Source organism: Callionymus lyra, chromosome 12 (genome assembly GCF_982586985.1).
Source record: "Callionymus lyra chromosome 12, fCalLyr1.hap1.1, whole genome shotgun sequence".
In the NCBI taxonomy this organism is placed as follows: domain Eukaryota; kingdom Metazoa; phylum Chordata; class Actinopteri; order Syngnathiformes; family Callionymidae; genus Callionymus; species Callionymus lyra.
The window spans coordinates 3,495,397-3,520,396 of record NC_141829.1 but is presented as its reverse complement, the minus strand read 5'-3'; the positions used below and the strand labels follow the sequence as shown (position 1 = coordinate 3,520,396).

Genomic DNA, 25,000 nt, shown 5'->3' with positions numbered 1-25,000 from the left:
GAATTATGCTAGCTCTCCATTATGCTAGCTCTCAATTATGCTAGATCTCAATTATGCTAACACTGTGTTATGCTAACTCTAAAGTATGCTAACTCCGTGTTGTGCTAACTGTGAATTGTGCTAGTTCTGAATTATGCTAACTCTAAGTTATGATAACTCTGAGTTATGCTAACTCTGAGTTATGATAACTCTGAGTTATGCTAACTCTGAGTTATGCTAACAATGAGTTACACTAGCTCTGAATTATTATAACTCGGAGTTATGCTAACACTGACCTATGCTAACTCTGAATTATGCTAAATCTGAGTTGTGCTAACTCTGAGTTATGCTAGCTCTGAATTGTGCTTACTCTAAGCTATGCTAACACATAAACGAGTTCACAACACAGGGCAACAAACAAGCTCACTAGGGAGAGTTTATTCAAATGAAGCTGCTTGGCAGAGGTCTACTCTCCTTGTATATTTCAGACTTACCTTTTCCTCTACATACAAAGTGATTACAAATGAATAAACACTCTTTAAATCGTTGTGTGCGGTGAAACTAAAGCGGCGCGAGTGTAGGAGTGGAACCGAGGAAGTTCAATTTCCGCCAAACTTTTTTGAACAAAACATTCCTACAGACTTTTAATAAGGCATAAATCTACATAAATTCAAGAGGTAAACTTTCCTATCCTGGTTAAACATTTGCTTGAAAAGTGAAACGAGTTCATGTGCGAATCGTGATCGAAAAAACCCGTCCATCATTGACCAACAACACACGGGGGGACCCGGGGGTCCGAGCCGGGGTCCCCGGGGGTCCGAGCCGGGGTCCCCGGGTGTTCCGGAGGCTCATTGCGGAGTCGGGCGGTGACGCCGCCCTCATTAGGATTGATGAGGCGCCTCCGAGTCACGACTGGGTTCGCAGCCCAATGGCGAGCCTGGAACCGAGCTCGGCGCTCTCGGCGCTCGCCTGCGATTATGAGCTAAACGTCAAATGAGCAGGTAATTTATTCACCTGCGTTATTCATGATCCGCGTCTCACCTGCACCTTCTCAAGGAGTTTTACAAAGTCCTCCGAGTTCTCATTTTAATAATACATACATTCCAAAAACTGGCTATTTTCAGCATCCATGTTGCTCGGTTAATAATGAAAAGCAGCATTTTTTCAAATGTGCACGACATGAATATTTAACAATTTTATTATCATAAAATATATGTTTCATGGTCGATTAAAGCACGTTTGGCGGAAAATATTGACTTTCTCTCGTGTAAAGGGTTGTGGTCGACAAACTCACGGTCAAATCTTAAGACAGTCAACAAATGTACGTACTAGTGCTGCACGATATTGGAAAATAAGTGCGATATTCGATATTAATGCGATATTTTTTTCCTTTCACCTAAAAATGTAGCCGCATGCACGCGCCCGCGCGCGAGTACTGCAGTGTAGGTCCTTAGGTTTAAAGAAGGAAAACGATGAGATATTTCCCCTTCGTTTATTTCCGCACTTCGGTGTCGACATGATGGTAGAAAAATATCACTTATTAAGTTCAGTTTTAGACTTGCAATGGTTTTATTATATACTGAGCTTATATATCAGCGCGTCGGCAAGACGTGTCGCCATAGCAACCGAGCCACTCAGCTCACGGACAGACGGAGACGTAAACAACTTAAATATTTAACAACGGATGTTTTTATTATCATAAAATATATGTTTCATGGTCGATTAAAGCACATTTGGCGGAAAATATCGGCTTTCTCTCGTGTAAAGGTTTGTGGTCGATAAACTCACGGTCAAATCTTAAGACCATCAACAAATATAGTATATATACTGTATATAATAGTATGTACTAGAGCTGCACGATATTGGAAATAAGTGCGAAATTCGATATTGGTGTCTTAAATTTGCGATATCGATATTAATGCGTAGCATTTTTAATTAAAAATGTAGCCGCATGCACGTGCCCGCGCGCGAGTACTCCAGTCCGGGGGTTTAAATAAGGAAATAAGAAAAAAAAACAATGCGATATTTCCCTTTCTTTTATTTTGGCGAAAAATATCACTTATAATGCTCAGTTTCGCAGGACTTGCAATGGTTTTATTATATACTGAGACGTGTCGCCATAGCAACTGAGCCAGTCAGACGGAGACGTAAATAACAACGAGACATAGAAGTACAAATTGACAACTTTACAGAATGTGACACTGATTGGTCTAAGTGTGTATTTAAGAAATGCTTGATTTATACAATAAAGAGTTATACATTTTCGCACAAGTTTTCGATATGCATATCGCCCGTATTGATATTTTTTGGATACATCGTGCAGCCCTAGTATGTACTATAAATATACGTGTATAAATAAACATATATGTATAAGAAGAAAATAATCAAGAGGTAGAAGAGCGTAAGAAAATCTTAAAGTTTATCAAATAAATTACCAAACTATCTGTCAGTTATGTAACAGGAAAGTCTGATCATTACTACATCAGTGTTTGTCCTTCAACTACACACAAGCATCCAGACATCAATTTGCCTCACGAAAGTATCATTGAAGTATATTTAAATATGCAGTACTGAACGAGCGAGACTAGATAGAAAGAGGTACGACTGCGCCTGGATATCAAACATTAGTTCTTTAGTGACGCCAACCAAACCGCTACGGTATCAGTTAATGATAAAAACTTGATAACGTGAGTAAGTGAGTAAATGTAATGTGTATATTTTTCTCATTATTAACTTTCTTTTTATTAGAGTTGATTAAATGGGTTTAAAAATAAAACTTAATTTAGTAACTGGTACAGAAGTCAGTGTGTCGGTATCAGCTATGAAGTTAAAACCGGTGCATAAGTCCCACATACCTGTAACATGATTTGTGTACTTGTACTTTTAACATTGAAGTAACTGCATATTCATACTCGTACTCCACGAGGTAGACACGCCTGATCGAAGACTTGCAGTCGTAAAAAAATGACTATATTTTCAGCAGCAGTAAATAAAATGTCAGATCGATACCGACTCTTGGGACGAGTGCAGTCGCTGTGATTGAAAACGTTGTTCGGCTCGAGTCCCCGTCGTCGTCTCCGGCCACGATATCAACGACTCGTTGATCACGACAGACGTTTGTTTATTTTCAACCAATGGGCGGCTTCGTTTTCCATAAGCTCCGCCCCTTGAGTGGAAGCATCGAAATATAGAGAAAAATACTTTATAATGTCACTGAGAGAAATTTACATTTTTCTAGCAGCTTCTTTCAATGTCAAATATTACACAAAATATAATCTTGATTAAATAAAAATATATACATAGTATACAAATAACAATCTTAATACAATATAAATAACAATCTTGATAAAATACATAATACAAAATTAATAAAATACTAAATACTAAATTGATAAATTACAAATTAAAATCTCGAAAACATATAAATTACAATCTGGATAAAATACAAAAATACAATCTTAATAAAATACAAAGAACAATCTCAATAAAATACAAAAATACAATCTCAATAAAATACAAAAATACAATCTTGATAAAATACAAAAAACTATCTCAATAAATTACCAAATATAATCTGGATAAAATACAAAAAAAACAATCTCAATAAAATACAAAAATACAATCTTAATAAAATACAAAGAACAATCTCAATAAAATACAAAAATACAATCTTGATAAAATACAAAAAACTATCTCAATAAATCACCAAATATAATCTGGATAAAATACAAAAAAAACCAATCTCAATAAAATACAAAAAAAACAATCTGGATAAAATACAAAACTACAATCTCAATAAAATACAAAAATACAATCTTAATAAAATACAAAACTACAATCTCAATAAAATATAAAAATACAATCTTGATAAAATACAAAAAACTATCTCAATAAATTACCAAATATAATCTGGATAAAATACAAAAAAAACAATCTCAATAAAATACAAAAAAAACAATCTGGATAAAATACAAAACTACAATCTCAATAAAATACAAAATACAATCTGGATAAAATACAAACATACAATCTCAATAAAATATAAAAATACAATCTTGATAAAATACAAAAAACTATCTCAATAAATTACCAAATATAATCTGGATAAAATACAAAAAAAACAATCTCAATAAAATACAAAAAAAACAATCTGGATAAAATACAAAACTACAATCTCAATAAAATACAAAATACAATCTGGATAAAATACAAACATACAATCTCAATAAAATACAAAATACAATCTGGATAAAATACAAACATACAATCTCAATAAAATACAAAAAAAAACAATCTGGATAAAATACAAAACTACAATCTCAATAAAATACAAAATACAATCTGGATAAAATACAAAAAAACAATCTCAATAAAATACAAAACTACAATCTTGAATAAACTTAGAATTAAATCTTTGTAATTTCCTCAAACAAGTATATTATGAATCATGGCTGTCATTTTAAATTGATGGATTTCTCTTGTTTTCATGCAATAATGAACGTAGAAACATTAAAAAAATCACTTTTGTTTTTCAAAACATCTTTACATCCTAATGATTTAATATGATTGACTTCCATCTGCTGTTTCATTTCTGGTCTAACATGAGAGAAATGAAACCGTTTTACATTTAACTCTTGCTTTAGCAAACACTTAAAGTCTAAACTATCTGTTGGAAACGTCCAGTTTGTTAAAAGTAAAAGTGTGTGTTGACGTGCAGGATTCGTGTCGCGTGTACTTTGAAAAGATACCACGAGATCCTCAGTACGAGGCGTTGAAAGAGAATTTTTGAGCAACGATTCTTGCCCTTCAGCTGCTTTTGGACGGATGTGCGGCGGCGGCGTGTTTGTGGCGCCACGTCCTGATGTATTTGTACTGGTGTGCGGTCGGAGGTACTGTCTGTCAAGTGTGTACTTACTGCGGCTCCTTTTCAGCCGTCGTCGACTGTTATGTCGGAGGAGAAAAAATACAGTTTGACAAAAGAGGATCTTTTAGTTCAAGAGCACTTTGACTGCTGCGCACGGAACTGGATCATCTGCGGAGAAAACATTTGAAGTTTTGAACTCGTACTGACAACTTATTTAATGTTTTTTATAGAACATTTGTTCTTTTTTCGTCCTCTGACATCACAGAGTAGAGACTGACAACATCGTGTTCATCTCCTGGAACTATATATATGTATATGTACAGTATATATATATACTTTATATATATATAAAAAAAACATTTTAGTTTCTTGTATTTCATGAAGATTTATTTTGTATTTTTGAATTTTTATGAATATTTTATTGTTTTGAATCTTAACAAAAGTACATTTGTCTATTTCATCTATTTTTTATTTAACAAGATTGTATTTTGTGTTATATTTTATCGTAAATATATATACATATTTCTCTGATATCTCTCTTTACACACAGGTAGTGCTAGTAAAGAGAATTTATCTGTGGCATTAATAAAGTATTTATATATATCTATATCTATATATACATATAGATATTTACCCGAGTCAATGGGCGGAGCTTAAGACAAAGACAGCGTCCCATTGGTTGATGTTGTAACTGGTGGTCCAATCAGCTGCAGCTTCATGTTCCTGTGAGTGGGTCGAGTCAATACAGTTGTAAATGTTAAATAAGAAATGATCATAATTCAAGCACTGATCAACTTATACACACAGTTTAAGACACACTGAACATCAATAATGGATGGAAAGAGACACATTTGGAGCAGGAATAAAAAAGCTGCCGAAAAGTCAAAACTGCAGCCGTTAATGTGTCGACCTTTGTCGGGTCCTGAGTGTGTGAGGTGTGTGTGAGGTGTGTGTGAGGTGTGTGTGAGGTGTGTGTGAGGTGTGTGTCATCAGGAGCGATGATGATGTGGATCATGATGTGTTTCCCCCTCGTGTGATCCGTCAATGTATGAATATGAACAGGAATAAATGTGTTATAATAAAGTGTGTTACTCGTCTAGTCGGTGATTTTGATTGGATCAGACCCGTGTCAATCAAAACAGACGCTGTTTGGAAGCTTCCAGTCACTCCAGTGTACCCGGAGAAGAACCGGAGTAAACCGCTTCTCCTCGCTCAACCTTTAAATGTCTATTAAAGTCGCGCTCGTGCGACGGCGGAGTCCCCGGGACGAGTCCGGGATCAATAGGTGTCGGACGGGGCAGTTATCGATCGGCCCCCGAGCACGGAGGGTAATTTATGCCGTCGCTCCGGCGGGTCCTCGCACTCCGAGGCGCCCGAGTGTGAAATTCAAATTATTATTACAGCCGAGCAATTCCATTATCTGGGGAAGGATACGTCGCTCAGGCGCCCAGCGGGGGGGGAGGAGGTCATGTGACCATCACTTCCTGAGGACGTTTCATCACAAAGACGTTGTTTTTTTATTCGTGGATTCTTGTGATTATTGACTGGATGAGACTCGCCTGCACAACACACATCGTTCACATATTGACCAACAATGATCTTTTCCTCAAACACACATGAATCACAGCTGTCAATTATTATTCATTTATTTCTCCTAATTTCATGCAATAATTAACTTATCAATGAAGGAAGATTCAACCAATGGGCGGCTTCGTTTTCCATTAGCTCCGCCCCTTGAGTGGAAATGTACATTTTTCTAGCAGCTTCTTTCAATGTCAAATATTACACAAAATATAATCTTGATTAAATAAAAATATATACATAGTATACAAATAACAATCTCAATACAATATAAATAACAATCTTGATCAAATACATAATACAAAATTAATAAAATACTAAATTGATAAATTACAAATTACAATCGGGATAAAATACAAAAATACAATCTGGATAAAATACAAAAATAACAATCTTGATAAAATACAAAACTACAATCTTGAATAAACTTAGAATTAAATCTTTGTAATTTCCTCAAACAAGTATATTATGAATCATGGCTGTCATTTTAAATGGATGGATTTCTCTTGTTTTCATGCAATAATGAACGTAGAAACATTAAAAAAAATCACTTTTGTTTTTCAAAACATCTTTACATCCTAATGATTTAATATGATTGACTTCCATCTGCTGTTTCATTTCTGGTCTCATGAGAGAAATGAAACCTTTTTACATTTAACTCTTGCTTTAGCAAACGCTTCACATGATGTGAACGATTCATTAAAAAAACACATCATTCTTGTCTCGCGACTTCGTGTTTAAGGTTTATTTAAAAACCGTCTTTGAATGTAAAACCATTTTTCCAACACGTTGGTCTCGAAACACTCGTGCGCCTCATTTCCATTGAGATTAAAGACGAGAAGAACTGGACGCGTCGCCCGCAGAGATCGTGAAGCTTCTGATGCCGAGCAGGTCAGTGGACACCAGTGACCAGAGATTACTGACCGGCGTCAAACCTGCTCGTCCCAGAACCATGTGTGGAGAACCGGAGGTTCAACAACCTACCAGTGGACGATTTCAGAGACATTGACAGACGGATATACAGCATTTAAAACTGAATATGTTGTTTATATTTTACAAATATGTACATAGAATAGAATAACAGCACAGTTGAAAAAATAAAGTGCAAGGAAAAAAAGAAATAATAAAAGAGATAATAAAAGAAAAAAGAAAATGATCTTAAAAATATACAAATTATTTACAATATTAGAAATTTAACACTGTAAACAAAATAAAAAGAATAAAATAAAATAAAATAAAATAAAATAAAATAAAATAAAATAAAATAAAATAAAATAAAATAAAATAAAATAAAATAAAATAAAATAAAATAAAATAAAAACAAGAAGAAACAAGTGATACCGATTCAAGGGAGGTTTATATTTTGGAGGTTCAATTGTTTGTTTAGTTATAATGCGTTTAAGAGTCGATTATAGAAGTAAATCAGAATATTGAAATGTTCAATTTAAAATTTCCAACATTTAAACTTTAATTATGTTTTTTATTCAAATTTGTTGAATTATTTTTTTGATTTATGAATAAGAAATATTGATTTGATTGTTTTTAAAGAAATATCTTTGATATTTTCATTCAAATAATAAGTGGAATAATAATTATTTCCAAAAATTCAACTCAATTAATGTTTTAAATTTGATATTCGCCATAATCTAAGTCGTCACATGATCGTCTGTGCGGCGTATGATTGGCTTGAGGTTTGATCCAGTAGCTCTGAGCTCTGTTGTTTTTGTCTGGTGATTCTTTTATACCAACATTTATGTATTGAATTTAAAAGACTTTTTTTTATTACAATTAACATATCAAAGTTAAAAAGTTAAAGAGAAAACGTTATTTTTTACAAAATTTTTCTAATTAAAGTTTAAATCAAAATAATAACACATATTTTAATAAACAAATTATTGAATAAAATTATTCAAAAAACAAGTTTTAGCATTTGAAATGAAAGTAACCAAAGCTGGAAAATGTGTTTCAAGATGTGAACCATGGCTACTATTTAAATGTATTTTGTAAAAATCTTTTGTACTAAAAGTACCTGGTGTTGAAGTAAAGGTATCAGTATCAAGTGTTTGCGATCAATACATGAGCGAGAGAGTAAAAATACTCATTGAATCAAAGTTAAAACATTGTCAGGGACATTTTTTCCTGATATTAATGTTTATAAGTGTTTTATGATCAACATTGAAACAAAGATTTTCAACCAGTTCTTCCAGTAAATGAACGTTGTTTCAACGATATATTTATATACATTGAGATCCAGCTCTGTCTTTATTGTCCAAAAATGTCCTGATTATCGCCATAAATGTCCCGTTCACCATAATATGTTGAGTAACGTTGAGTCAACAAGATATTTTTAACATATATTATAATAACATCAGTAATTCAACAGTGAATGAACATTTATTCCTCAACGTCGACCAAAACAAATCAACGTTGAAGTTGATGTTCCGTAGATTGTGTGTAAGACATTAAACACAGTAAGTTATTATAGAGTGTCGTGGAAACGGTTGAACCTTCTCAGAGAAGTTCATTGGTTGATGGACGTTTCCATCTTCTCTCGTGGTCTCCAGGTAGAGTCCGAGGAACACAGTTTAAAAACCGAAATGAGGTTTTTTTCTCTCTCCGAGCGACTCGTCCTGGAGAGAAACATGTTTCCTCTCTGAGCCTCAACATGAAAAGACCTTCAACCCCATAGAAACGTCTACTTCCTGTACCAAAGCCATTATCTCCAGATACCTTCTCTCGGAGCCGCTCATTACCGGAGACAATTACTCGGACAGAAATACCGAAGCGCGACTACGGTAACGCGGGGCTTTGTTCGGTTGACGGCGACGATGCTCTTCAGGGACGACTGGACAAGCCTCGGCAGCCATTAAGGAGCTCCGCCTCCGCTCATTTACCTCGGGTTAATATGCATAACCCTTGTTCTGTGAAGTGCTGCCCGGGGAGAACCAGACGACTATATTCTGCCTCTCGGCGACGACGATATCGGCCCTTTTGACGCCCGACGAAGTCGTCTTTGTCCGCCGGCGGCCGACGTGGCGAGTTTGGTCTTCGAGGGAAAAAAAGTGAATATTTTTAAATGACCTTCAGAGAAGGTTAATGTTGTGGCAAAACTAATGGAGGCGTCAGAGATACGAGCTGGTCTGAAGGTGAACGTGGTGAAGTTTAAATCACTCTCATCATGAGTCACGTTACAAATAACAGATTTGTTTTGTTTTTCTTAATTACTGACAAACAAAAGGTTATTTTCAACTTAATTTTAATTGCATTTTAAACACGGATGGTACGATCGATTATCAACGACTATATGAGCTTTTTTTGAAATAATCCTGATCAATTAAATGAGGAAAATACATAAATTTTCTTTTTACTAAATACTGTTTATATTAACACTCAACGATAGATTTAACTAGGGCTGACGGACGAGCCGATACATGATATCACCAAATCAATAATAAATACTTGTACACGCAAACATAACACTTTATAAATGACGCGAACAACTGAGCGACATCAGAGAGGAGCCACCGGCGGGTCGTGATATCACCAAATCAATAATAAATCCACCTCCTTGTACACACACACATAACACTTTATAAATGACGCTAACAACTTAGCTTGTTAGCATACGGTGAAGACGGACAGGTTTGTTTGGAAGTTCACGATCTTATAAGAAAACAACTGAGACGAGATGAAAAGTTCTTACAATATGTTGCTTTAACAAAGGAGGTTGAAAGAGACGAGTGACTGGATCACTAGTGTTTGACTAGATCATAAGTTAGTATTACTTCACTGGATCACTAGTGTTTGACTAGATCATAAGTTAGTATTACTTCACTGGATCACTAGTGTTTGACTAGATCATAAGTTAGTATTACTTCACTGGATCACTAGTGTTTGACTAGATCAGAAGTTAGTATTACTTCACTGGATCACTAGTGTTTGACTAGATCAGAAGTTAGTATTACTTCACTGGATCACTAGTGTTTGACTAGATCATAAGTTAGTATTACTTCACTGGATCACTAGTGTTTGACTAGATCATAAGTTAGTATTACTTCACTGGATCACTAGTGTTTGACTAGATCATAAGTTAGTATTACTTCACTGGATCACTAGTGTTTGACTAGATCATAAGTTAGTATTACTTCACTGGATCACTAGTGTTTGACTAGATCATAAGTCAGTATTACTTCAATGGATCACTAGTGTTTGACTAGATCATAAGTTAGTATTACTTCACTGGATCACTAGTGTTTGACTAGATCATAAGTAAGTATTACTTCACTGGATCACTAGTGTTTGACTAGATCATAAGTCAGTATTACTTCAATGGATCACTAGTGTTTGACTAGATCATAAGTTAGTATTACTTCACTGGATCACTAGTGTTTGACTAGATCATAAGTTAGTATTACTTCACTGGATCACTAGTGTTTGACTGAATCAGAAGTTAGTATTAATTCACTGGATATACTGAGCTAAGACGCGTCGTCATAGCAACCGAGCCTAACAATCTGCACAGTTCACAGACAGACAGAGACGTAAACAACGAGACATTTGGCCGCAAAAATGACATTTTATTTGTTTTTTGTCCACTGATGTCTGGTTCCATGTTCTGTATCGACACCAACGTTGACGAGAATAACTTGCAGTTCGGGTTCAGAGAAGATGAGGATCAGCTTCCTCAAGAGAATCTGTTTGTTTTAGTGAAGAGAGCTGAGCCAAAAGGCAAATATCTACAATCCTACCTTAGTCGTGGTCACATGGTTGAGTCAAACCTTGGTAAGTAAGTTATTTTTATTTATATAGCGCTTTTCCAGACCAGGGTCACAAAGCGCTTAAATAATCAAAACAATATTGTTTCATATACAGTATATTCAATAAAATATATACTTTAAAGGTCAAGATAAAACTGATAACACAACAGGAGTTCCAGAAAATCAAGGAAAAGCCTGAACAAATAAAAACGTCTTAAGATGTTTCTTAAAGGAGTCAGTAGATCATCAAGAGCAAAGAGAGAGAAGATCGTTCCAAAGCTTAGGAGCAACAGCCTGAAAAGATTTCTCTCCTCTGGTCCGGAAGTTCAGGAACCATCAGTAGATTCTGATCCACAGACCTCAGAGCCCGAGCTGGGGTGTAAGTCTGGATCAGATCACTGATGGAAGGTCTGACCATGAATAGATCTGAAAGTAAGAACCAGAATTTTAAAATGATCCTGAAAGAAACTGGCAGCCAGTGAAGAGTTTGAAGGAGAAATGTGAGTTCTTCTACTAGAGCGGCTCAGAATTCTGGCTGCGTTTTGTATGAACTGCAGGCGAGACACATCCTTCTGGTTTAGACATGAAAATAAACTGTTACAATAGTCCAGACGAGAAGAAACAAACGCATGGATTATAAGATCCAGATCATGTTGTGACAACATTTTCCGAAGTTTAGAGATTTTTTTGAAGGTCAGTTTTCTACAGTGTTGAACAAGAGACATGTCTTTATCAAATACAACACCCAGGTTTCTCAGGCTCAGTTTGACAGACTGACCTAAGTCACCCAAGTACTGACACAACCCTGGAACCTTATCATCAACAATCACCAGAGTTTCAGTTTTGTCCACATTTATCTGCAAAGTGTTTTCACTCATTGTTTGATTTCTAGCAAGCATAAAAAAAACGTAGTCGTGGTCACAGGGTTTGAGTCAAACCTAAGAGTTTGTGGAAACATGTTTTATAAGAGAGAGTTGAGCTTCTGCGTCATTCAGCCTCGTCAATGTTCTCCTCGATGCGCCCTCACTGAGGAACCTTTGCATCGGCGGCTTCAACCTCGGACAAAAGAAACATCGCAGCCATGAAAATGTTTTATTCTTCAGAAACACATTTGAGTACCTGTGACGAGAATGGAGAGAATAATAATTACATATTATTTACACATTTAAAAAATGGTCTGAACTACGATTACATGATGGAACCTTCATTTCTAAATACGTTTCTAAATGGTTTCTTCTCCTTTGTAACCGGCCGGAGAAGCAGGTGCTCGAGCAGAAAAATGTTTTTTTTTCTTCCTTCACCTCAACCTGAAGATTGATTCCTGCGACTTCAGCGCTGAACGGGTTAAACATCAACCTCAGCAACAAACAGATTGCATTTAGCTGCTGCCGCCAGACGCAATAGGTTAGCGGTCCGTCTGAGAGCAGAGGAAGTGATGCAACCAGAGAATGTGGGTCAGATGGAAGAGAAGGAAAGGATCAGAGTTCAGCTCTTTTGAAAGGAATTTATGATCAACATTTTCTGTGGAAATATAATAATCTAATAACACAAATATGTGTATTTAAATATATGAGGTTTGTTTCTTGCTGCCATTTAGATTCATGGGTCAATTAATGATCGACTCTGGTGTCCTGTAGTGAAATATTCTTCAAGAAGCAGTAACTTCTCATCATGACCATGTTTTACACTTTATTACTTTATAAAGTTGCTCTGAAATCTGGACGAACAAGAGGTTACGAGAGTCTATTATGATGTAATAATGGCTTCACTCCTCCTCCAGCTGTAATCACGCTTTGTTTATACAACGAGTCCCTTGGAGGTGGAGACCATTGATGACGTGCGGCTACAAACCTCCATGCTCGACCAATCACAGCAGAGTGGGTGTGGTTATGGTCAACAAGATTTCATCTCCAGAACAACATGTGTTTTCAGTGGGCGGAGCTTAAGATCATTTTCTAATGTCAATATTTCAATGAAAAGAGAGTTTTGTACAAACACAGACATACACACACACACTTTAAGACACACATACATACACACTTTAACACACACGTACATACACACTTTAAGACACACATACATACACACTTTAACACATGTTCATACACAATTTAACAGACACGTATATACACACTTTAACACATGTTCATACACAATTTAACAGGCACGTATATACACACTTTAACACACACGTACATACACACTTTAACACATGTTCATACACAATTTAACAGACACGTATATACACACTTTAACACATGTTCATACACAATTTAACAGACACGTATATACACACTTTAACACACACATACATACACACTTTAACACACACGTACATACACACTTTAAGACACACATACATACACACTTTAACACACACGTACACACACACTTTAAGACACACATACAAACACACTTTAACACACACGTACATCCACACTTTAAGACACACATACATACACATTTTAACACACACGTACACACACACTTTAAGACACACATACATACACACTTTAACACACACGTACATACACACTTTCACACACACGTACATACACACTTTAACACATGTTCATACACAATTTAACAGACACGTATATACACACTTTAACACATGTTCATACACAATTTAACAGACACGTATATACACACTTTAACACACACTTAAGTTGATCATTTGTTTTTGTTATAAGAAACAGTTAAAAAATCCTGCTTGATTTTGTTCAGACAAAATATATTTTTTGACCTCATGTTGATTTCTGGTTGTATCTGGTCGACATGTTCTTAAAGAATCAACGATAAAAATATTTCAGTTTATTTTTACAGGAAATACTAATGAGTTCAGACCAGACAGGAGTTGTGTGTTGTTAATTGTTGACGTATGAATATTCAAACTGGTGCAAACCTGTCGCTCGCACAACAAAACATATGGTTTCATCAAAGACGCGTTTTTGTCGCTTCTATGAATATTCACTCTTGGCCGAGGCGTGAAAATGCAAATCTACGTCTTTTTTATCGAGCGTTCGCTCTTAAAATCTACCTTTTTATTCCTGGTTCTAATGGCGTGTGTTTCAGCTCCAACAGCTTATGTTCTCGCCGAGGTCTGGAAATAGTTTTCTATTATCGGTTTGGACTCCAAACTAGATAAGGAGCAGCAGAGACGGAGGTGAACTGAACTCGTTGTGCTGAACCGTGCGAGAACAAAGCGCAAATGAAGAACAAAGGGCAAAGGATGGCAAAGTGCAAATTACATACAAAAAATGACATAACACAAAGAAATAATACAAAGAATAACAAAGAATAGAAATAACATCTACATTATATTTTGCCTGTAACATGTTTTATTAATTTACTGTCACTTTTCTGTGTGTAGTTACTATGTTCTCCCCGTGTTGTGTGGGTTTACTCCGGGCACTTCGGTTTCCTCCCACAGTCCAAAACCATATAGAGGTTGATTGAGAACTTGAGGGAAATTGTCCATAGGTATGAGTGTGTGTGTGAATGGTTGTCTGTCTTCGTGTGTCCTGCGACAGACTGGCGTCCTGTCCAGGGTGTCCCCTGCCTCTCGCCCTGTGAAACTGGGATAGACTCCAGTCTCCCCGCGACCCCCACAAGGGATAAACAACAGTGGAAGTAGAAAATGAATAAATGTTTGTTCACTTCGATCTGTTTTTCTTTCCTTGAATGTTCCACATCCTTGTCTAATAAGTTATGATCGAATGGTTTGTTCTTCAACAAAAACTTGTTTTAAATTGATGTATTTTTTTTTTTTCCACCCATTGTCTGGATTATTTTGTGCGTTTGTTGGCCGCACTCTTATCTTGAACATTTTAAATAATGCATCAACTGCTTCAGGCGAAGCTTATTTTGCTTGTTTTAAAATCTGATATTGTTATAATCCATAACTTTAAAAAATCTGGACTAACTCTCTCTCTCTCTCCTTGTGTTGCAGGTAATGTCCTTCAATCCCTCCTTCTTTGGTCGACTGCAAGTACGATAAGTAAAACCTCTTTGCCGGGTTGTATCATCTGAACTGTTCGCACACGTCTCGTGAGACGACACATCGTGGCGACTTGAAATCAGAGCCGCTTACATAAGACACACGAGTGATGCACTCGTCGAGCATTGTTAAGAGCACGAGCGCCGACGTTAACTGTCAACTCTGTTTTCATCCCGGCTTACGCTGGAACCAGCGCGACTGGTCCGACGGGTGCCGTCGCTGACATGCACCGGCTTGACCCGCTACTATCCCGGGCCACCGAACTTCTTCTGAACCCGCATGATGTAGTTTACAGTAGTTTCAAAACTAAAACAACTGAAACTCTGTTCTAGCCAAGTTCTAGGGTTGAGTCAGTCCTTGGGTGACTTAGGTCAAAACTGGTGTTGTATTTGATAAAGACATGTCTCTAGTTTTTCTCTAGAAAAACTCTAAACTTTGGAAAATGATGTCACAGCATGATTTTGATCTTATAATCCATGTGTTTGTGTCGTTAAGACTATTGTAACAGTTTGTTTTCATGTCTAAACAAGAAGGATGTGTCTCGCCTGCAGTTCATACAAAACTCTGCAGCCAGAATTCTGAGCCGCTCTAGTAGAAGAACTCACATTTCTATGATCCTTAAAACTCTGCAGCCAGAATTCTGAGTCGATATCATAGAATAACTTACATTTCTATGATCCTTAAAACTCTGCAGCTGGAATTCTGAGTCGCTCTAGTAGAAGAACTCACATTTCTCCAGTCCTTAAAACTCTGCAGGGAGAATTCTGAGCCGCTCTAGTAAAAGAACTCACATTTCTCCGATCCTTAAAACTCTGCAGGGAGAATTCTGAGCCGCTCTAGTAGAAGAACTCACATTTCTATGATCCTTAAAACTCTGCAGGGAGAATTCTGAGTCGCTCTAGTAGAAGAACTCACATTTCTATGATCCTTAAAACTCTGCAGGGAGAATTCTGAGCCGCTCTAGTAGAAGAACTCACATTTCTATGATCCTTAAAACTCTGCAGGGAGAATTCTGAGTCGCTCTAGTAGAAGAACTCACATTTCTATGATCCTTAAAACTCTGCAGGGAGAATTCTGAGCCGCTCTAGTAGAAGAACTCACATTTCTATGATCCTTTAAACTCTGCAGGGAGAATTCTGAGCCGCTCTAGTAGAAGAACTCACATTTCTATGATCCTTAAAACTCTGCAGCCAGAATTCTGAGCCGCTCTAGTAGAAGAACTCACATTTCTATGATCCTTAAAACTCTGCAGGGAGAATTCTGAGCCGCTCTAGTAGAAGAACTCACATTTCTATGATCCTTAAAACTCTGCAGGGAGAATTCTGAGCCGCTCTAGTAGAAGAACTCACATTTCTATGATCCTTAAAACTCTGCAGGGAGAATTCTGAGCCGCTCTAGTAGAATAACTCACATTTCTATGATCCTTAAAACTCTGCAGCTGGAATTCTGAGCCGCTCTAGTAGAAGAACTCACATTTCTATGATCATTAAAACTCTGCAGCCAGAATTCTGAGTCGCTCTAGTAGAAGAACTCACATTTCTATGATCCTTAAAACTCTGCAGGGAGAATTCTGAGCCGCTCTAGTAGAAGAACTCACATTTCCCCTGTGTTTGATGATCTACTGACTCCTTCAAGAAACATCTTAAGACATTCTTATTTGTGCGTATTATTAATTTTATGTATTTTTAACTGTGTACTGTTCTGATTTTTTAAGCGCATTGTGACCCTGGTCTGACACAAGGCGCTCTAGAAATAATGACTAACTTCCAGTACAGTGAAGGACGGTGAGTTGTTCTGAACTGTGGTGCAGGATGTGAGAAAGTCTTCAGAGATTGATCTGTATGTGGGAGCAGAGCTAGAAGTAGGTGTATGTAAAGGAACGAGTGTCAACAGAAGGAGACAGACGAGGTTATTGAGGTCGAACCGACGACAGGCAGAGACACGTCGGAGGTTCAGGATCATCTGAGTAGATTTTAATGAAAGAAAAGACAAAAGAAGAAATAAATAGAACTTTGGATTATTGCTTCTTCATGTGGAATTTAACTTTTACTACGTTTTACATTGTTTGGATTCATCTGGGTCTTCTACATTTTTGAAGGATTCATCCCGGATGTGTCACATTTTTCCAGATTATTAAACTAAATAAGAAGTTTGTTAGAATTTGAGACAAGTCAACAATTGTTGCTGCAACAAACAATTTCATTTCATTGGAAACCAAACAAACAAAAATGAACTTTAAACGTTGACTTTAATTGACCTAAAATGCAATTTTTTGTTGAAGGTCTTTTCTCTTTGATACATTTTATATAAGATTATAACATTTTTATTGATATATTAGAACTAAATCAAAGCATTGGTCGGGATCATGTTTGTTAAAAATATTAAAACAATTTATGTGAGAAAAAAAAAAAAAAAAAATTCAAAACAATCAGGATCATTATTCTGAAAATGAGTCCACCTAATTTATATATATATATATGTATATATATATATATATATATATATATATATATATATATATATATATATATATATATATATATATATATGTATATATAAATATATTTATTATTTTCATTATTGTTCTTTTCTCTTCTCTCTTCTTTATTAAATAATTCATAGTTTCCAATATTGTATGTGTTTAATGTCATTTTAAAATAATAAAATCAAGATGAAACGATAAAAAGAATACTATTAAAAGTCAGGAAGCCTCACACTAATGCGCTGTGAGTGAGTGTGCGTCAAAAAGTTTGTGTAATCTACACTTTAGTGCGATAATCCCAGCAGCTAACAAAGACACTGTTGTCGTGGTCGTCCTCTGGTGTTTGATTGTTTTGACAATGTTTAATATATATTTTCCTTTTGAACTTTAATATCTCACAGAACTTGTTTTACTGCATAGAAACCAATCAGTTAATGTCATTTTTCATTTAATTGTACTGGTTTTCTTGAATCCAGACAAATATATTAACTTAAACTTTAGCCATTTTATTAAGATTATAGAATTATTACATTAGAACATCTTTCAGGGTAGAAGTCTACAAGAAGTTTAAATATCTCGTCAAGTTTTAAGTAATATTTCAAATACTATAAAGTCATTAAAGTTGCATTTTATTATGTTATTTATATAGTGTATGATCTAAAAATATTTAGGGTAAAGGGGTAAAAAGAATTAAACACAATATCGTGTAAATCTTGTGTCACATTTAAGAATAAAAGTTACACATTTTTTCAAAAATGTATAGTTTCCAATATTGTATGTGTTTAATGTCATTTTAAAATAATGAAAACAAGATGAAACGATAAACAAAATACTATTAAAAGTCAGGAAGCCTCACACTAATGCGCTGTGAGTGAGTGTGCGTCAAAAAGTTTGTGTAATCTACACTTTAGTGCGATAATCCCAGCAGCTAACAAAGACACTGTTGTCGTTGTCGTCCTCTGGTGTTTGATTGTTTTGACAATGTTTAATATATATTTTCCTTTTGAACTTTAATATCTCACAGAACTTGTTTTACTGCATAGAAACCAATCAGTTAATGTCATTTTTCATTTAATTGTACTGGTTTTCTTGAATCCAGACAAATATATTAACTTGAACTTTAGCCATTTTATTAAGATTATAGAATTATTACATTAGAACATCTTTCAGGGTAGAAGTCTACAAGAAGTTTAAATATCTCGTCAAGTTTTAAGTAATATTTCAAATACTATAAAGTCATTAAAGTTGCATTTTATTATGTTATTTATATAGTGTATGATCTAAAAATATTTAGGGTAAAGGGGTAAAAAGAATTAAACACAATCTTGTGTCAACCTTGTGTTGCATTTAACAATAAAAGTTACACATTTTTTCAAAAATGCATAGTTTCCAATATTGTATGTGTTTAATGTCATTTTAAAATAATGAGAACAAGATGAAACGATGAAAAAAATACTATAAAAAGTCAGGAAGCCTCACACTTTTGCGCGGTAAGTGAGTAAGGTTTGTGTAATCTACACTTTAGCGCGATAATCCCAGAATCTACAAAGACAGTGTTGACTGTTGTCGTGGTCGTCCTGGTGTTTGTGTATCATCAGCCGTGCATGAGAAGCTGCTTCAGATCAGGCCCTGAAGCTCCTGCACAGTCGCTGAAGCATCACAAGCGACTCCTGCAACCTGTGGGAGGACGTCTGAGGAAAGAGGGGGTTCGGGGGGATTACATAAAGTAAACTTAATCATGGAAAGTCAATTTGCATTAATGTGATCTTCAGTTTCATCTTAAGAGAATCTTTCAGTGATGAAATTTTCTCGTTCAGTGAATACATTAGCATGTATCTGGCACAGAAGACTTTCCATATTTTCAAGACGAATCAGGTCAGTATTTTATTTCCTTCTTCTACAGCAAATACTCTTTTTTTTTAAAACCTTTAGTACTTTACATGTGGCTCCCGTGAAGAACCTCCGCTGGGTGTGAGAAGTGTCGGCAACAGCAAACATAAAAAGGCAGTTTGGTAAAGGTGTAAAAATGTTTTGACCATTATAAATAGTATACTTTTAGTCAAAAGTATCATTATGTAGACGGAGTTATTGCATTTATTGTGCAGTCTAAGAGTGTTTGGTCTCTGTAACATCAACTCCATGAAAGCTTGTGGTTCTTCCCAAATCCCAATGAAATCTTGCGGTTTCCCGCTAAACATGAGCGACATCAGAGAGGAGCCGCCGGCGCGTCGTGATATCACCAAATCAATAATAAATCCTTGTACACGCACACATGACACTTTATAAATGACGCTAACAACTTAGCTCGTTAGCATACGGTGAAGACACACACATAACACTTTATAAATGACGCTAACAACTTAGCTTGTTAGCATACAGTGAAGACGGACACACAACACTTTATAAATGACGCTAACAACTTAGCTCGTTAGCATACGGTGAAGACGGACAGGTTTGTTTGGAAGTTCACGATCTTATAAGAAAACAACTGAGACGAGATGAAAAGTTCTTACAATATGTTGCTTTAACAAAGGAGGTTGAAAGAGACGAGTGACTGGATCACTAGTGTTTGACTAGATCATAAGTTAGTATTACTTCACTGGATCACTAGTGTTTGACTAGATCATAAGTTAGTATTACTTCACTGGATAACTAGTGTTTGACTAGATCATAAGTTAGTATTACTTCAGTGGATTACTAGTGTTTGACTAGATCATAAGTTAGTATTACTTCAGTGGATCACTAGTGTTTGAGTATTACTTCATTGGATCACTAGTGTTTGACTAGATCATAAGTTAGTATTACTTCACTGGATCACTAGTGTTTGACTAGATCAGAAGTTAGTATTACTTCACTGGATCACTAGTGTTTGACTAGATTATAAATTAGTATTACTTCACTGGATCACTAGTGTTTGACTAGATCATAAGTTAGTATTACTTCACTGGATCACTAGTGTTTGACTAGATCATAAGTTAGTATTACTTCACTGGATAACTAGTGTTTGACTAGATCATAAGTTAGTATTACTTCAGTGGATTACTAGTGTTTGACTAGATCATAAGTTAGTATTACTTCAGTGGATCACTAGTGTTTGAGTATTACTTCATTGGATCACTAGTGTTTGACTAGATCATAAGTTAGTATTACTTCACTGGATCACTAGTGTTTGACTAGATCAGAAGTTAGTATTACTTCACTGGATCACTAGTGTTTGACTAGATTATAAGTTAGTATTACTTCACTGGATCACTAGTGTTTGACTAGATCATAAGTTAGTATTACTTCACTGGATCACTAGTGTTTGACTAGATCATAAGTTAGTATTACTTCACTGGATCACGAGTGTTTGACTAGATCATAAGTTAGTATTACTTCACTGGATCGCTAGTGTTTGACTAGATCATAAGTTAGTATTACTTCAATGGATCACTAGTGTTTGACTAGATCATAAGTTAGTATTACTTCACTGGATCACTAGTGTTTGACTAGATCATAAGTTAGTATTACTTCACTGGATCACTAGTGTTTGACTAGATCATAAGTTAGTATTACTTCACTGGATCGCTAGTGTTTGACTAGATCATAAGTTAGTATTACTTCACTGGATCACTAGTGTTTGACTAGATCATAAGTTAGTATTACTTCACTGGATCACTAGTGTTTGACTAGATCATAAGTTAGTATTACTTCACTGGATCACTAGTGTTTGACTAGATCAGAAGTTACTATTACTTCACTGGATCACTAGTGTTTGACTAGATTATAAATTAGTATTACTTCACTGGATCACTAGTGTTTGACTAGATCATAAGTTAGTATTACTTCACTGGATCACTAATGTTTGACTAGATCATAAGTTAGTATTACTTCACTGGATCACTAGTGTTTGACTAGATCATAAGTTAGTATTACTTCACTGGATCACTAGTGTTTGACTAGATCATAAGTTAGTATTACTTCACTGGATCACTAGTGTTTGACTAGATCATAAGTTAGTATTACTTCACTGGATCACTAGTGTTTGACTAGATCATAAGTTAGTATTACTTCACTGGATCACTAGTGTTTGACTAGATCAGAAGTTACTATTACTTCACTGGATCACTAGTGTTTGACTAGATTATAAATTAGTATTACTTCACTGGATCACTAGTGTTTGACTAGATCATAAGTTAGTATTACTTCACTGGATCACTAATGTTTGACTAGATCATAAGTTAGTATTACTTCACTGGATCACTAGTGTTTGACTAGATCATAAGTTAGTATTACTTCACTGGATCACTAGTGTTTGACTAGATCATAAGTTAGTATTACTTCACTGGATCACTAGTGTTTGACTAGATCATAAGTTAGTATTACTTCACTGGATCACTAGTGTTTGACTAGATCATAAGTTAGTATTACTTCACTGGATCGCTAGTGTTTGACTAGATCATAAGTTAGTATTACTTCACTGGATCACTAGTGTTTGACTAGATCATAAGTTAGTATTACTTCACTGGATCACTAGTGTTTGACTAGATCACAAGTTAGTATTACTTCACTGGATCACTAGTGTTTGACTAGATCATAAGTTAGTATTACTTCACTGGATCACTAGTGTTTGACTAGATCATAAGTTAGTATTACTTCACTGGATCACTAGTGTTTGACTAGATCATAAGTTAGTATTACTTCACTGGATCACTAGTGTTTGACTAGATCATAAGTTAGTATTACTTCACTGGATCACTAGTGTTTGACTTGATCATAAGTTAGTATTACTTCACTGGATCACTAGTGTTTGACTAGATCATAAGTTAGTATTACTTCACTGGATCACTAGTGTTTGACTAGATCATAAGTTAGTATTACTTCACTGGATCACTAGTGTTTGACTAGATCATAAGTTAGTATTACTTCACTGGATCACTAGTGTTTGACTAGATCAGAAGTTACTATTACTTCACTGGATCACTAGTGTTTGACTAGATTATAAATTAGTATTACTTCACTGGATCACTAGTGTTTGACTAGATCATAAGTTAGTATTACTTCACTGGATCACTAATGTTTGACTAGATCATAAGTTAGTATTACTTCACTGGATCACTAGTGTTTGACTAGATCATAAGTTAGTATTACTTCACTGGATCACTAGTGTTTGACTAGATCATAAGTTAGTATTACTTCACTGGATCACTAGTGTTTGACTAGATCAGAAGTTACTATTACTTCACTGGATCACTAGTGTTTGACTAGATTATAAATTAGTATTACTTCACTGGATCACTAGTGTTTGACTAGATCATAAGTTAGTATTACTTCACTGGATCACTAATGTTTGACTAGATCATAAGTTAGTATTACTTCACTGGATCACTAGTGTTTGACTAGATCATAAGTTAGTATTACTTCACTGGATCACTAGTGTTTGACTAGATCATAAGTTAGTATTACTTCACTGGATCACTAGTGTTTGACTAGATCATAAGTTAGTATTACTTCACTGGATCACTAGTGTTTGACTAGATCATAAGTTAGTATTACTTCACTGGATCGCTAGTGTTTGACTAGATCATAAGTTAGTATTACTTCACTGGATCACTAGTGTTTGACTAGATCATAAGTTAGTATTACTTCACTGGATCACTAGTGTTTGACTAGATCATAAGTTAGTATTACTTCACTGGATCACTAGTGTTTGACTAGATCATAAGTTAGTATTACTTCACTGGATCACTAGTGTTTGACTAGATCATAAGTTAGTATTACTTCACTGGATCACTAGTGTTTGACTAGATCATAAGTTAGTATTACTTCACTGGATCACTAGTGTTTGACTAGATCATAAGTTAGTATTACTTCACTGGATCACTAGTGTTTGACTAGATCATAAGTTAGTATTACTTCACTGGATCACTAGTGTTTGACTAGATCATAAGTTAGTATTACTTCACTGGATCACTAGTGTTTGACTAGATCATAAGTTAGTATTACTTCACTGGATCACTAGTGTTTGACTAGATCATAAGTAAGTATTACTTCACTGGATCACTAGTGTTTGACTAGATCATAAGTAAGTATTACTTCACTGGATCACTAGTGTTTGACTAGATCATAAGTTAGTATTACTTCACTGGATCACTAGTGTTTGACTAGATCATAAGTTAGTATTACTTCACTGGATCACTAGTGTTTGACTAGATCATAAGTTAGTATTACTTCACTGGATCGCTAGTGTTTGACTAGATCATAAGTTAGTATTACTCCACTGGATCACTAGTGTTTGACGGAGACGTAAACAACAACGAGACATAAAAGTACAAATTGAAAACTTTACAGAACGCGACACTGATTGGTTGAAGTGTGTATTTAAGAAATGTTTGATTAATACAATAAAAAATGATAAATGATCACATGTTTTCGATGCATATCACACGTGCCTATTTTTTCGATATATCGTGCAGCCCTTCAGTTGAGTGATTTATATTCAAAGTGTCAAATCACATTTCGATAAACTGATGACACAGGATTGGCCTTTGAAAAAAAAGGTATTTTCTGCGTCTGTCTTTCGCATCATACAGATGTATCACGATACAGTGTCTTCTTTCATATTGACCACTAGATGTCGCTCTCACTCAGTGACATCTAGTGGTCAATATGAAAGAAGACAAGCTCTTTCAAAAAAACAACACTGTATCGTGATACATCGTCAGCTGTGTCATGAAGCTTGTGACAGCTGACGATGTTAAGTCATGAAGAAAAAGATGAAATAAAAGTGGGTTTTATATTGTTCATCTATAGAGAATCCTCTCATCTCATCAGGAAAATTATGTTTTTTTACCTCTTGAACAATCTGGGATCACGATGACATCATTGAAAACAAGAAACAACGTATTTCATCATCTGGTCTCTTCCTCCGTCTGGACCTCGTAGTGCATCGTGACCCGAAACGAATCACCCGTGGACGAGAAGAACCTGTTCTGAAGAACCTTTGATGCTTTTTTAAAATAAAAAAAAGTTTTCAATGGAGGACGACCTGGAAGAATCCGCCTCCCTCGGATGAGTCTGCAGGTCAAGGTCAGCGTGACTGTTGGATTCCACTCATTAGAGAAGGTTCTGAGTTGAGTCTTGTTTTAAATCAACATGTGAGAGAATAAGAGATGAAAGAACGTGGAACTAGAAAGAGCATCACACACACAAAACACCTCCACATGCAGCGAGTCTATATTTACTCTGCGTCTCTTACTCTGAAGTCTAATGTTTATTAACAATGTTTAATATATAACCTTGTCTTGACTTTTCCTTTTGAACTTTAATATCACACAGAACTTGTTCTACTGCAGAGA

At 35.4% G+C, this 25,000-nt stretch overlaps 1 protein-coding gene across 3 annotated transcripts in view; it reads left to right on the top strand.

The window, feature by feature from the left end:
* The window catches only part of erbb4b (erb-b2 receptor tyrosine kinase 4b), a 379,990-nt gene that overhangs the window by 99,477 nt on the left and 255,513 nt on the right, over positions 1-25,000 (top strand). The gene's annotated exons all lie outside the window — the stretch shown is intronic.